Raw genomic sequence first — 15,314 nt, 5'->3', positions numbered from 1 at the left:
GAAGTTTCAATAAACAACTGGAGTGCAGACAAGCCCACTGAATACTGGTCTTGTTCTTTTGACTCTGTTTAGCTGCCGCTACATTGATGACCCTGATAGGTCCAGACGCCTCAACATTATGGACTCTGCAGCAGTCAGTGCAGTTACCCTTAAACTCCCCATTTTATGGATGCTTCACCCACTCACTTGGTTTGGACAGGTAGAAGCACAGTTCCAGATAAAGCAGATTACCTCAGACTCCACCAAGTACTACCATGTCACCAGCTCCCTGGAACAAGAAACTGCAGTCAGAGCTGGTACAGAACCCACCAGAGGAAAATAAATAATCTGCATTGAAGGCACTCCTAATCAGCATCTACAGGCTCTCTAGAGACCAGAGAGCAGTCAGGCTTATGCACCTGGATGGCCTAGGGGACAGAACACCATCCACCCTTATGGACGAAATGCTTACGCTGGCAGAGGGCCACAAGCATTCTTAGGGCAAATGTCAGATGACATCCAGCTACTGCTAGTGGATGCGGATTTCAGCAAAGCTCGTAAGGTCACCGCAAAGACGGACATTCTCTGGCATACCAAAACACAGAACAAATCCACCATGAATCAGCTAATGCAATCCCCAGGCATAGCAGCAGCTCAAAACCAGAACAAGCGGTGAACAGTCATGCCCTTGTGAACCAACAGAAGCACCAGAGGCATGATGGTATTTCTACCACCAGCACTGGGCAACAGAAGCTCACAAATGCAAACAGACCTACTCATTCCTGGGAAATGCCCAGGCCAGCTACCATTAATGGCTACGGCGGCTGGCCATAATGTATTATTTCACAGACAAAACCACAGGCCAGTGTTTCCTTGTCAACATGGGAGCAGAGCTCAGAGTCATCTCACCGAAGCCTTTAGAGACCTGAACGCACTCATGAGGACCAACATTGCACTCGGCCAACAATACTAGCATTAAGACCTTCAGCACACAGTGTGTACCGACATGCCTTGGCGATGTAACCTTCCACTGGGATTTCACACTGGCCATGGTGGAGAAGGCACGCTTTGGTGCAGATTTTCTCAGAGCCCACAGCTTGCTCATGGACCTCAAAGCTAAATGCCTGGTACATGCCCAAACATTCGAGACGATCCAGCTAGTGGCCACCAGCGCTCGGGGCCAACAAGTAGCCACCATTACCGCTTCCACTGACAGGTACAGCCACTTTTTGGCCAAATTCCCATCTATTCTCAGGACCCAGACCATGTCCACCATGCCAAAACATGAGGTGCAGCACCAAATTCAGATACAGCAGCAACTAGCCAAGGAGAAATTTAAATGAATGGAATAGCTGGGGATTGTCCATAGATCTGACAGCCCATGGGCTTCCCCTCTCCATATGGTCCCCATGGCCACAGGGGGATGGCAACCATGCGGAGACTATTGGCGCCTCAATGAGTCAACCACCCGGACCGCTACCAGTCCCACATATACAGGACTTCACAGCCAACCTGCACATGGCAACTGTTTTCTCCAAGGTTGACTCAGTGCGCGGTTACCACCAAATCCCTGTCCACCTAGACAATGTCAGGAAGACAGCCATTATTACACCCTTTGGACTCTTGGACTTAAAAATGCACCACAGACCTTCCAGCCTCTGATGGATCTAGTAAGCAAAGACCTGAACTTTGTTTTCATCTACCTGGATAACATCCTCATCGCCAGCAGGAACCACCAGGAACATGCTACCCACCTACGCAAACTCTACTCTTGCCTGGCTGATTTTGGCCTCACTATCAAATCAGCAAAGTGCCAGTTAGGCCAGGAGATGATCGGTTTCCTAGGCCACAGGATCACCAAGGATGAAACGACACCATTGCCCAACAAGGTGGAGGCCATTCATCTGTTCGCAAGGCCCAAAATGTTCAAGGACCTTCAGGAATTCATCAGGATGGTCCATTTTTACAATCGTTTTATACCTGCCACAGCACAAATCATGCACTCCCACTTTGCCATGATGACCTCCAAACAGAAGGACTTGGCCTGAAGAGAGGAGGCAGCCATGGCTTTTGAACTGACCAAAGAAGCCCTAGCCCACACCAGGTCACTGGTCCACCTGAGAATGAATGTTCCCACCACCCTGACAGTTGACACATTGGCCGCAGCAATAGGCAACATATTCAAACTGCTGGTCAACGGGCATTGGAGGCCACTGGACTTTTTCAGTGGCCTTTTTCAGTCGCTATTTGCATCCTCCCCCCACCCCCTGTTCTGAGTAAAAATACAGTGCTTTTGACAAGGAACTCCTAGACCTCTACCATGCAGTCAGACATTTCTGCTATTTTCTTGAGGGCGGACCTTTCACTCTTTTCACTGACCACAAACCCCTCACCTATGCATTTGTGAAAGTTTCCGACCCCTGGTCAGCCTGGCAGCAACGCCACTTGGCTTACATCTTGGAATTCACATTCAAAACCTCTCTGGCAAGGAGAATGTTGTCGCATACGCCTTCTCAAGACCAACTATTCAGTCCTTAGAACCAAGCCTAGACTATTCCGAGCTTGCACAGGCGCAAGAAGATGACACAGAGACACAGCCTTTAAGCGCACCCATTACTGGCCTTCACTTTGAAGACATTCCCCTGCCAGACAGCGACTGTACCCTGCTCTGCGATGTCTCCACCAGCCAGATCTAATCAGTCATTCTGAAGCAATGAAGACAACGGGTCTTCCATGCCATCCACGTCCTCTTGCAACTGTCCATCAGGACCACAGCATGCATGGTCGCTGAACTGTTTGTGTGGCATGGCCAACAAAAACAGGTCACTGTGGGCCTGAACTTGCCCACATTGCCAGACTTCCAAAGTCCACAGACACACAAAAGTTCCCATCCAGCAGTTTGAGCCAGTCAGCCAATGACTAAATCCAGATCAATACTGTTGGTCCCCTGCCTGTTTCATGAGAAGCCCGGTATCTCCTAACAGTGGTCAACCAAGCCACAAGATGGCCAGAGGCCATTCCCCTCAAAGACACAATCGCAAAAGCCTGCGCCAGGGTGGTGCTCACACACTGGATATCCCAGTTCAGGACACTGGCCCATATCACTATGGACAGAAGGGCACAATTCACCTCAGTCTTGTGGACACAGCTTGCCTCTCTTCTTAGTTCAAAACTCCACCACACCATAGTCCAGCAGCCTGGTAGAACATTTACACCACCACCTAAAGTCAGCGCTCGTGGCCCGCCTGAATGGACCCAACCTGTTGGACAAGTTCCCCTGGGTGCTTCATGGCTTCCGAACAGCACCCAAGGAGGACCTCCTGGTCTCCTCAGCTGAGTTGGTATACGGAACCCCTTCGACCCTCCCAGGAGATTTCCTCCCTGCCACCAAGGGCATAGACACAGCAGGAGGGGCAGCACTGCAGAAACTGAGGGACAGATTTGGATCCCTCACACAACAGCCACCCGCCCATCATGGACACCACCCCACCTCGATTCCCACATACTTAAAGACAATTTACTGCGTGTTCATTTGCCGAAGTGTACACCACCAACCCCCCGCCCCCTCCCCCACACACACTTTCCAGCGACCCTAGAAAAGCCCCTACAAGATAAACCACAGGAATGGCAACAGGTTCACACGAGACATTGGGGGCAGGGAGGAACTGTTCACAGCTCACTGCTTGAAGCCCGTCCATCTCAACCTCAGCCAGCCAGTTGCCCTACAGCCAGCAAAGCATAGGGACAGGCCCCCTAAGGCGAAACTAACACAGGACTCAGGACACGACGTCTCTTCTGGGGGTGGGGGGTGTTGTGTAGTGGTGCACATTTCTGACAGCAAGTGAACTGGCTCCACGTGTTAAAGGGTTAGCAAACCGAGGATGGTCATCAATTACAGCTGGACCATAAACCGGTACACCAAATTAGATGCCTAGCCCCAACCCCGAATAATTGACATGATCAATGAGGTAGCCCATTATAAGGTCTGGTACATGGTGTGATTGGTCCTGACCCAGAATGCATGTGTCCACTAATGGAACTTCCCCTCGCCCACATGCTCAAGGCCCTCTACAGGTTCCTTGGGCTTTTCTCCTATTACTCCCAGTAGGATCCTGTTTTTTGTTCAAGGTCCACCCACTGGCCAAAGTCACCACCTTTCTCCTCCCCCCTGAGGTGTAAGCAGCTTTCGCTCACATCAGGCAGGACATCACTGATGCCACGATGCATCCCATGGTTGAGGACATCCCAATCCACGTGGAGTGCGATGCCTCTGATATGACTTTGTGGCCACCCTCAACCAAGGGGCCGACACGTGGCCTTTTTTTCCAGGACCCTCCATGGTTCTAAGCTCAGACACTCCACCACTGAAAGGAGGCCCAGGTGATTGTGGGACTGGTTCACCCTCCTCACTGACCAGTGCACAGTGGCCTTCATGTTCAGTGCCACCCATAAGAGCAAGATCAAGAACGATAAGATCTTGTGCTGGAGAGTCGAACTGTCTCGTTCAGTTATGACATCCAGTACAGACCCGGGAAATTCAATAACTCCCCCGACGCCCTGTTGTGGACCTGCACCGGGGTGCAGTCCAACCAATTGCAGGCACACGCCTGTACCATTTCATCAAGTCCCAGTACCTCCTCTTCACCGTCCAAGAAGTCAGGACCATGTCTATATCATGCAGAGTCTGTGCAGAAGGCAAATTGTGCATCTTCCACCCGCCACAGGCCCAAGTCATCAAGGCCAGTTGGCCCTTCAAATGGTATAGCATCGATTTCAAGGGCCCCCTGCCATCCACAAACAAGAAATTCTACTTCCGCGCGGTCGTAGATGAATACTCCCATTTTCCCTTCACCTTCCCTTGCCCTGACACCTCCACAGCCACTGTTATCAGGGTGCTGATGCAGATCTTCACTGTGTTCAGGTACCTAACATTCATCCACAGTAATTAGGGGTCTGTCTTCATGAGTGAGGAGCTGCGCCAGTACCTGGTAGCACGAGGCATTGTGGCTAGTTGCACGACTAGCTACATCCCAGGGGTAATGGCCGGGGGAGTGCGAAAATAGGGTGATCTGGAAGGCAGTCCTCCTGGCCCTGAGGTCCAAAGGCTGGTCCGTTGAATACTGGCAAGGGATCATCCCTGAGGTACCCCATATCACTAGGTTGCTCTGGTGCACGGCTACTAATCAGACCCCTCACAAGAGCCTTTTCTCATTCCCCAGGAAATCAGAAACTGGGGTCTCCCTCCCTGCTTGAGTCACATCTCCAGGACCGGTGCTCCTCTGCAAACACGTGCAGACCCACAAGTCTAACTTGCTTGTCAAGCAGGTGCTCCTCCTCCATGCCAACAAGAACTACGCCAACGTCAGTTACCCCAGTGGCCATGAGGACATCATCTTGACCAGGGATCTGGCAACCGCTGGCACCCCAACCCCCCACCTCCCTAGCATCACGACTACCTGGTCCAATCTCCCCATCATGGGTACCCTTGGCCCACCCAGGTTCTGGGGGATGACCTCCTTCCTCTGCCCTCCAGAGACCCCTAATCCTAGCAAACACATTCACCCAGCCAACCCCCCCCCCCCATCGGGCATACAGATGTATAGATAGACCCACTGCCAATACAGATGCCCACCATGGCTATGTTGTACCAAGCCAACCCTCAGGCAACAACTATGCCCTCCCCAACCTTTGACCACGAACCAACCCTGCGATGGTCCAGAGACTCTGACAGCTGCTGGACTGCCTGAATCTGTAAATTCCACCCAGCACCATTTTACACACCCCCCCCCAAAGCAATGTTAAGAAGGGGGTGAATGTGGTGATACGACCACCAGCTTACTGCAGGTGGCAATCTCTGTACCTTCAGTAAGACCATCTAAGGGGCTGACTCCACCTGACTAGCTGTTAATCAGCCGACCTGAATAGACAACCCAAACTGTCAATCAGCCGACTTGAATATAGACCTGAATCAGCCCCTTCTAAGCCAGTCACATGGGAGCCACCAAGGCTTGAACCAGTGTTCAGACTTTTACTGGAATAAAGCCTGTTGTACAGTCATTTGTGGTTTGGGCTTGCTTGCTGATACCTCAGCACACCACACCTTGAAAGGTAAGTATGACTTAAAATTCATCCAACTTAGTCTCTAACCCTTTAGACTCTTATATGGGGCCTTGGTGAGGCCACACCTGTGATAGACGGCCCACACTGTCAAGACAGAAAACACAGGAGAATCATGGAGCACAACATACAAGTTTATTAAATAATGCTAGTGGGAGAGAGAAATATCAGTTTAGGTAAACATTGTCACCTTTGTCAATTTCGACCCCCCCGCCACACACACACTCACAGCATTTATGGTATATTTTGGCAGCATATTTCTCACAAGTTGATAAACAGGTTATTTGAATTCATTTGAGATACATTGTCCCAGTTCCTTCTTACCATTTGTCATTGTCAATGTAAATTGCTGAGGGCAAGCAGTTACACTCATTAACAGTTAATCCTGTTTAAGTTTCATATCTACATATTTGAGGTAACGTCTAGAGATTTTGCCTTCATTGTATATTGAACATCCGTGTTATATATACTTTTGGATATAGATTTAATTATCAAATGCTAATTATTAGTCTGGAGAGTAATTCAAATCTTTAACATAAACAAAGTGAAGTATTTCCTTTGCCAGCAGTACTAGGAGGCTCATACTGATTATGATTTTTCTGCCTTCAATGCACAATTGGAAGTGAACTCATTCTGTTAATTTAAATACTAATCCTGTCTGGAAAGGTTAATGAATCTGTTTTCAGTAAACATGAACAGTGATTTGTTTCTATCACTGATTTAAGAGATCCTGTATTAATAAAGAGAGATCAGTGATGCTTTTCCTTCATAATTGTAATTTCTGAATGACTTTAAAATAGAAGCTTTCACACACCTTTAATAATGTGCGCAGTTTTGTCTTCCAATGTAGAAAGGACATTCTTGCCATTGAGGGAGTGCAGTGAAGGTTTAACAGATTGATTATTGGGGCAGCAGGACTGACGGATGAAGATAAACTGGATAGACCTAGGTTATACTTGTTGGAATTTAGATAAAACGAGAGAGGGATCTCATTAAGAGATGTGAAACTCCTGCAAGACTTGACAAGCTAGATGTTGTAAGAATATTGTGGAAGTTGAGTACATAGGGTCACGTTCCAAGGGTAAGGGGGAAGCCATTTAGGACTAAGATGAGGAGAAACCTTCACTCAGAGAGTTGTGAACTCATGGAACTTCGAACACAGAAAGCTGTTGAGGCCAACTTTCAAAAGGACATTGGATTGTCCCTTATAGCCAAGATGGTGAAAAGGTATATTGAGAAAGAATGTCAGTAAAATCCCTGGTATCCTGAATTCAACCAGCCGGCAACCCAACCAAATGGCAAAAGTAAAGTTGAGGATATACTGTAAATGAATAAATAAAATAAAAATAAACAAAAATGTAAATAAAAGTTTAAAATTGTAAAAGTAAATATTCTCAGAAACAACACACAACCCCTTGGTGAAGATGGGAGCAAACATTCAGCCAGCTGAATGCTCCATTCGTGCCCTGCCCATTGCAGCTATTTGAATAAAGTTTCAATAAAATTTGTTTGAATAAAATAGCAACATCCAGGATAAAGAGATGGCCGATGCCACTCACCGCTGGGTTGACTCTCCCAAAGAGTCTCCCTATTCCTGTCTAGTAAGAGTTTTAACTTTTTTAGTACTAAGTATATTAACCATATAACCTTATAAGAATTTACAGTATGGAAAAAGGCCATATCGGCCCTTCTAGTCCACACCGGTTTACGTGAAACTCCACTAGTTCCACCTACCCACTCTCTGGCCCATAACCTCCAATCCCATCACATCCATGTACTCATCTAACCTCCTCTTAAATGACAGATTTGACCTAGCCGAAACTATTCCTTCCGGTAGGCTTTATCTATAAACTTGGGGCAGGAGGGATTAATTATGATGGTGGCACACTTAATGCAACCGTTAATGCAATGCTGTAATAGCGCCAGTGACCGGGGTTAAAATTTAAATTTAAATCTTGTAAGTTACGGGAATATAAAGTGAATGTTATATAATTAAGGACCAGACTGCTGTTTTGTCTTTTGAACTTTCTTGACATTTTGCACTATCTTTTGTCTTTTAAACTGTGAACTATTTATTCTTAATGCTGGTGTATTAGTTAGCCTTGTAAGAATGTGTCTCAGTCAACCAGAAAAATTGCATATCCAGCATACGCAATCTCTGTCGGGCCAGATACCGGGAATTTTACTGTACTATCATCATCCATGATCATTGGGAATACTGATTGGTCTACTCTTGCTCCTATTTTCTGTGGTTACGTACCTTGGAGATTTGCCAGGAGAACACTGGACTTGAAACCTTTCTGCTTCGGTCTCGCAGGCAGCCCAGCATGCCGGCCCATTTCAGGGCTGGTGGCAGCAAATGTATTTTTAACTCACTCTAAAAGAGTATTACTCAGTTTTCCAGATATAATATGGTCATGGTGTTTGGTTTTCATTTCAGCAGTTAATTGGATTAAACAGATTATTTTCCACCACTAAATCTAATGTTCAGTTTAATCGGTGAGGGAACTGCTGTCTAATCATCCTATGATTAGTGCAGTGAATCAATTTCAAGGAACAAATAAGTGCTACAGTTCATAATTTAGCCATGTTAGATTAAACAGGACATTTTGCATTTCAGCTTGCTATGGAGCATGCCTTTGCCCATCGTGTGCTCATTGCTTTTTGCCATGGTAGTTAGAAAAATCAAGTCCAATTTCAGATAACCAGGCCTGACTTTTGCTGATTTAACTCTTCCATTTATATCTTCCAGGTGTCTACAGTTGAATCCATGGTATCATCCACAATAGTGATTTTTGTATCATATGCAAATGTTTGACTCTTGTTCAGTTTTGTGACTCTAAGTGAGCCACTTAGAGACTGGAGTAATAGATGTAAAGGATCTTCAGCTCAACAGCCATTCTGGTGTAAAACTATATCCTGGGAGAAACAATAGAATCTCCTGAAGGTAAGTTCATCCTTTTTTTAATGCTCTTTAAAAACAATGTTAATAGAAAATGATTCAAGACAATTTTAACAGCTAAAATGACATTATTTACTTAAATATTTTGAGTCCTTCAAATGGTTCTGTTAATTATATATTTAGCATGGGAACACCTATTAACTGGCAAGATTAGTGAATATTTGAACAGCTTTGTTCGGATATTGTAATTTATATGGATGATCTAAAAGTCTTGAGGACAGAAACACCAGACACCCAAAATACTCTCTGAATACAAATATCCCAATTATTAAATTCAATTTTTTTAAATTTAGACATATATACAGACTGGTAATAGGCCCTTTCGTCTCATGAGTCTGTGCCGCCCAATCACATCCAATTGGCCTACAACCCCTGGTATGTGTTGGAGGGTGGGAAGAAACCAGAGCCCATGGGGAAATCCCCACACAGACACGGGGAGAACACACAAACTCCTTACAGACAGCATGGGATTCGAACTCCATTCCCAATAAATGACGCCGTACATGGTGTTGCACTAACTCCTACACCAACCATGAATGTTCCTCTGGCTAGAGGAACTAGGCCTATGACCATGTTTTCTGCGATAAATGAGAAAATACATTTAACTTGGAATCTTCCTTGATACCTATCATAGTGAGATGCAAAATAACTTAGCTGATGACCAAGTACGGAAATGTCCTTGATTATTATATAATCAATAATAATACATAGCATTCCCCCAATTATTCCCACACCCTTCTCCCAAAATAATGAACCCAATAACATAAAAAAGAGTGTAGTACAGAAAGAAAGAAAAAAAAATAAAGTAAGAAAAAGAGAAAGATTTCTGGTAACAAATAAAATTACAATAAATTCAATTAAATTTTGCCTTTAACATTAATTAAACACATATTTTTTTCCAAGGAGTTCAAAAGGTTTGAGGTTTATGGAATGCTTTCATAATGTGATAATTTAATACCTACAAAATATGGACACCATTTTTTTTTAATTATCAAATTTATAGACAGCATTCACTCATGATTTGCGTCATAAATTACCACAATCTGAAGAAAGCTATTTTTGTGTTAGTAGTAACCAAATCTTGTCTCCTGATATTTAACTATGTTGATGACCAAGAAATCTTAGCTAAATTACTGCAAAAAATGTGTCTTCAGTTCTGAACAGAAAGCAAAGAGGAATCATCTTTCAAAAGTTCACCGCTCCAGTTAAGAGTTATAAATCAAATGCGGACTGAATATTTTCATCTTCAGCATTCAGTATATTTGATGAATGGGGATGTCTGTTTTAACAACTAGAGCAGAACAATTGTGTAAACAGTCCCATGGAACAAGTATTATATTCAAACGGGGCATATTATTGCTGATGACAGTGAGTAATGTCCCACTGAAACTATATTTTCACTACATCACAATGTAAAACTATCCAGCATAACAAATAACCGTCAAATCTTCAGACCAAAGATATATCATGAATAGCATTCAGCTACTGAATAATGAAAGCTGTTCCACTGATAAGGCCAATCTTCCTTTAAATGACCTTGAATAATGATGCTGTAGATGCTCCTGCAGTTGGCTTATCATTATTCTTTATCTGTCTTTCCTTCATTTTGCCTTTGTTAAATTTATAGTCTTAAATTTTGTTCACTCTTCAGTTTAAATGGCTCGTATATCATTAACTTTCATTGCAGCATCTCACTCTTCAGAGATGCAGTGCATTATTTTCCATAGTTCCAGTACCACAAATAAGTGTGATGGAAGGTCAAGATTTGCTCAATCCTCATCTGGGAATGACTTCCCAAAAATTGACTGAAACATTCAACCAACCTTGTATCTCATAATTTGCATTGAGATCCCTGACCAGAAATTTCATCGATTAAATTCACGAAACCTACGCCATTGTATCGTCTTTGCTGCAGTGATCATTGTTGAGTGCGGTAAATCTGATTTCATTAGGTGGCATGGAGTTGTGCCTAGGAGATTGCACATAATTAGCAGCTGGGATTCTATTTTTGCTGGAAATTTACCAGAGATTGTCAACTTGTTACATTGTCTTGAGGACAGAGCTCAGCTCATCTCTCATATCAATTACTATGACTTTAATTAAAAGTGAGGGCGAAGACTTTGCAAAATTGATGAAAGTAGTTCTGCTTCACCACCAAACTGTAGTCCATTAAGTTAAAAGAGCAAATGAACATATGACTCAAAAAGGCTTAAGGTTAATTTCTTAATTACCATATAATAATTCAACAAATATAATTTGCACAATATATTTCATATTTTGCTTGCCATAAAGGCAAACAAATCACACCAATGGTTTTGCTGGAAATAATTAGCAAGTTCAGTAAAGTCAACGATGATATTCCTTTGTTCTTTTTCAGTTCATACTCAGTTTTGCTGCTGCGTGAATTGCGTCAGAGTACGTGCATTGTAGTGATTAAGTCCTGTCTCCTATGCAATTTCTCTACATGGAAAAATGAAATGAGGTACCATACAGAATACATGGATGCCTACATCCAGTTGTAAGCATAAACCATTTGTAGTCAAAGGTAGCAAGTCTGGGGATTGGTAAATTGAAATATTTAAGCAATTATGCATATTGAATGAGAGGATTATGAAGATAGTTCTGCAGTTCCTTTATTTCTGTTGAGAGTTTGTAACTGCTGGTTGCATGTACTTGTACCTTGAACTATTTTGCCCATTTTGTGCAATGGTTGATACATCATGTAATTACAATCAACTTCCTTACAAGAAGTATTTACTCTGCAAATGTGGCGCTGCTTTCTCACTGTGCAAGTTAGCTGACATCCACTTCAATTCCTTTATCCAGGGATCGGTGCTGGGACCATGGTTGTTTGTCATCTATATGAATGATCTGGATGATAATGTGAGAAATTGGACCGACAAGTTTACTGATAACTCAAAAGTTGGAGGAGTTGTGGACAGCAAGGAAGGCTTTCAAAGCTTGCAGAATGATCTAGACCAGCTAGAAAAATGGGCTGAAAAATGGCAGATGGAATTTAATGCAAATAAGTGTGAGGGGTTTTATTTTGGAAGGAAAAGCCAAGAAGGGACACACATGGTAAATGATAGGTCACTAAGGAGTGTAGTAGAACAGATGGATCTGGGAATACAGGTACATTATTCCCTGAAAGTGGCATCACAGGCATAACCATAAAACAAATACAGTATGGAAACAGGCCATTAGGGCCTTCTAGTCCACACTAATTTAAGTGATCTCCTCTAGTCTCACCTACCTGCTCCCTGTCCATAACACTTCAATCCCCTCACATCCATGCACTTATCCAACCTTCTCTTAAATGACAAAATTGACCCTGCTGCAACCACCTCTTTCAGAAGGTCATTCCACTCAGCCCACCACTCTCTGAGTGAAGAAGCCTCCACTCATGTTACTTCTAAACTTTTGCCCCCTATCCCTTAACTTATGACCCCTCATTCCAATCTCACCTACCTTCAAGAGGAAGAGCCTATTCACATGTACTCTATCTATTCCCCCTCATAATTTTAAATACCTCTACCAAATCCTCCCTCAACCTTCTATGCTCCAATGAATAAAGACACAGTCTACTCATAAGATTGTAAAGAGAGCTTTTGGAATATTGGCTTTCATAAATCAAAGTATTAAGTATAGGAGTTGGGATGTTATAGCACAGTTGTATAAGACATTGGTGAGGCCAAATTTGGAATATTGTGTGCAGTTTTGGTCATCTAACTATAGGAAAGATCTCAATAGGATTCAAAGAGTTCAGAGAAGATTTACTAGGATGTTTCCTGGACTTCAGGAAATGAGCTACAAGGAAAGATTCAACAGGTTAGGACTTTATTTCCTGGAGCATAGAAGAATGAGGGGAGATTTGATTATTTAAAATTATGAGCAGTCTAGATCAATTAAATTTAAGTAGGCTTTTTTTTCCACTGAAGGTAAGTGAGATACAAACCAGAGGACATTGGTTAAGGATGAAAGGGGAAATGTGTAGGTGGAAAAATAAGGGGAACATCTTCACACAGAGAGTGGTGGGGGTGATGAATGAGCTGCCAGCTGAAGTGGTGAATGCACGCTCAATTTTAACATTTAAGAAAAAATTAGACAGGTACCTGGATGGGCGAGGTGTGGAGGACTATCGACTGGGTGCAGATCAGTGGGACTAGGCAGAAAGATTGTTCAGCAGTAGGGACCGGAAGGGCTGAACAGCCAGTTTCTGTGCTGTAATGTTCCATGGTTATTTTCTTGATAATCACAGGATGTCCTATTTTGATGTTCTTCACTTAATTTCACCAGGAATCAAAATAAAAATATTCTTCAAAATGTACTTTTACAACAGTTCAGGTGATGGTATTATCACTATATTATTAAATAGTTTGATTTCATCAACAGCTTTTGAACTTGTTAACCTTTTCTAAAATATTACATTACTCTATTCCAGTGGTTTTCAAAAGTTTTTTGTTCAACCCACATGCCACCTTAAGTAATCCCTATGCCATAAGTTCTTTGTGAGTAGTAAGGGATTACTTAAGGTGGTATGTTAGTGGAATGAGAAAAGTTTAAAAACCATTGTTCAAATCGTACTTGATTGATTCTTTATGTGCGTGGTTCCATAACTCCAAAGGAAATGGGCCAATAGACAATTTTTGATTCTCAACATTTCTTTCCCCACTCACATACCACTTTAAGTAATTCTTTACTAATCACAGAGCACCTATGGCTTAGGGATTACTTAAGGTGGTATGTGAGTGGAAAGTAACAGTTTGAAAACCATTGCTCTAGCTCCTCAACATAGATTTGAACAAAAAAAATAATAGAAGCTATATAATGGATGACTGATGTTCTCTGAAGCAACATTCAACTTTTAGAAGACCACATAGTTGTTGGCTGAATCAAACAGATAAGAACAAAGAAAAACCATTAATGTGACAAACCAATGCTGACTTCAAGAGTAGAGCTGAAACTTTAGCATCAATGGGTCAATGTTTCAAAGCTCCCTATCCAATAACTTAAAAAAAAGATTAAAATAGTTCGGAAAGTAAGTTTGCACTGGTTAGTAAATGCTAGCCTTGGCTATAGTAACTACATCCCATAAGGAGATAAGGAACTCTTTGCATTGTGCTCTCCTGACCCCTCAGAACCACTTTGAGGTCAGTAATATAAGAAACAATTAATCACTTTACCTGAATGCAAAATTTGTTCTTATCACACTGCAGTGGTAAAAGGTACACCAATATTTGAGAAGCTGGTCACATGTCCAGACAAATCAATTAGATAAGATCATGAGATCAACCATTTTTAATGGGCTCAATTTTGATCTCATAATTAACACATCATGTTCAGAATGACAAGTTATGGTGCCTTGTCACTGAGGCAACTTTATTTCTAAGTCACACTTTGGCAGTTCAAGCTGAAGGCCCACTATTGTCTTCTCACTGTAGCTAATGTCAAGCAACAAACATCATCATGTCCATGACACTGACGACCTGATATGTTTCACCATCAAATTTATGCTTCTGGTTTTATGATTTTTATTCCTCTATTAATTATGAAGCATAAAAACAGAATCAGAGTGTCTACTTGTTGGAGATTAATCACAAATGACTGCCCTGACTTTCAATATGATCATGGAAAACCTGTCAAGGCAGCTTCCCTTCTGTGCCAGTTCCTCAGACCCCTCAATTACCTGATCTTTCAAAAAAAAAGCCACTCTGGTCTTTAAATACTCTCAGTGATTCAGCCTCCACATCTCCCTGGGTTTAGAATTCCAGAGATTCACTATCCTTTGTCAGAAGAATTCCACCTCAGTTCCAAATTACCACCTAATTTTCTAAGTCTTTTGGTTTGAGATTTCTCAGTAGTGTAATCATTTCAACATTTATCCCATCATGTCCCTTAGGATCTTACATGTTTTGGTTAATCTACAGAGGGAGCTCTAACATGCTGCTTAGCTTATCCCATTTCATTTCATATTGTTGCAATGTTATTTTTGGACAAAGCAGGATGGACGATGCATCTTATTTTGTTCCACTTCAGTTCAGATTGTAGATTATTGTTCCCAGCAATAAATCAATACTGTAATGTGAGAGATTAAATGAAATAAAGGGTGCTCTGTTTAATCTGTCATCATGAATGAAAGCTACTACTTTAGATGGCAAAGTGAATATGAAATCGAGAGAATGCAACCATCTACAATTTAAATCTGCCTTCACATTAAGAAAATGTCAGTAATACTGAGCTCAATTTAGTGAACTTG

The 15,314-nt window shown here is 42.7% G+C and overlaps 1 long non-coding RNA gene across 1 annotated transcript in view; it reads left to right on the top strand.

Annotated features, from left to right (window-relative positions):
- The window catches only part of LOC138740123 (uncharacterized), a 54,004-nt gene that overhangs the window by 15,956 nt on the left and 22,734 nt on the right, over window positions 1-15,314 (top strand). The window contains exon 2 of the long non-coding RNA XR_011342707.1: window positions 8,849-9,043. This is a non-coding gene — a long non-coding RNA (uncharacterized lncRNA). The remainder of the gene's footprint in view (window positions 1-8,848; window positions 9,044-15,314) is intronic.

This window comes from Narcine bancroftii, chromosome 1 (assembly GCF_036971445.1).
Source record: "Narcine bancroftii isolate sNarBan1 chromosome 1, sNarBan1.hap1, whole genome shotgun sequence".
NCBI classification, from domain to species: domain Eukaryota; kingdom Metazoa; phylum Chordata; class Chondrichthyes; order Torpediniformes; family Narcinidae; genus Narcine; species Narcine bancroftii.
Note: the sequence above shows the minus strand (reverse complement) of the source record. Positions and strands in the feature narration are given on the sequence as shown.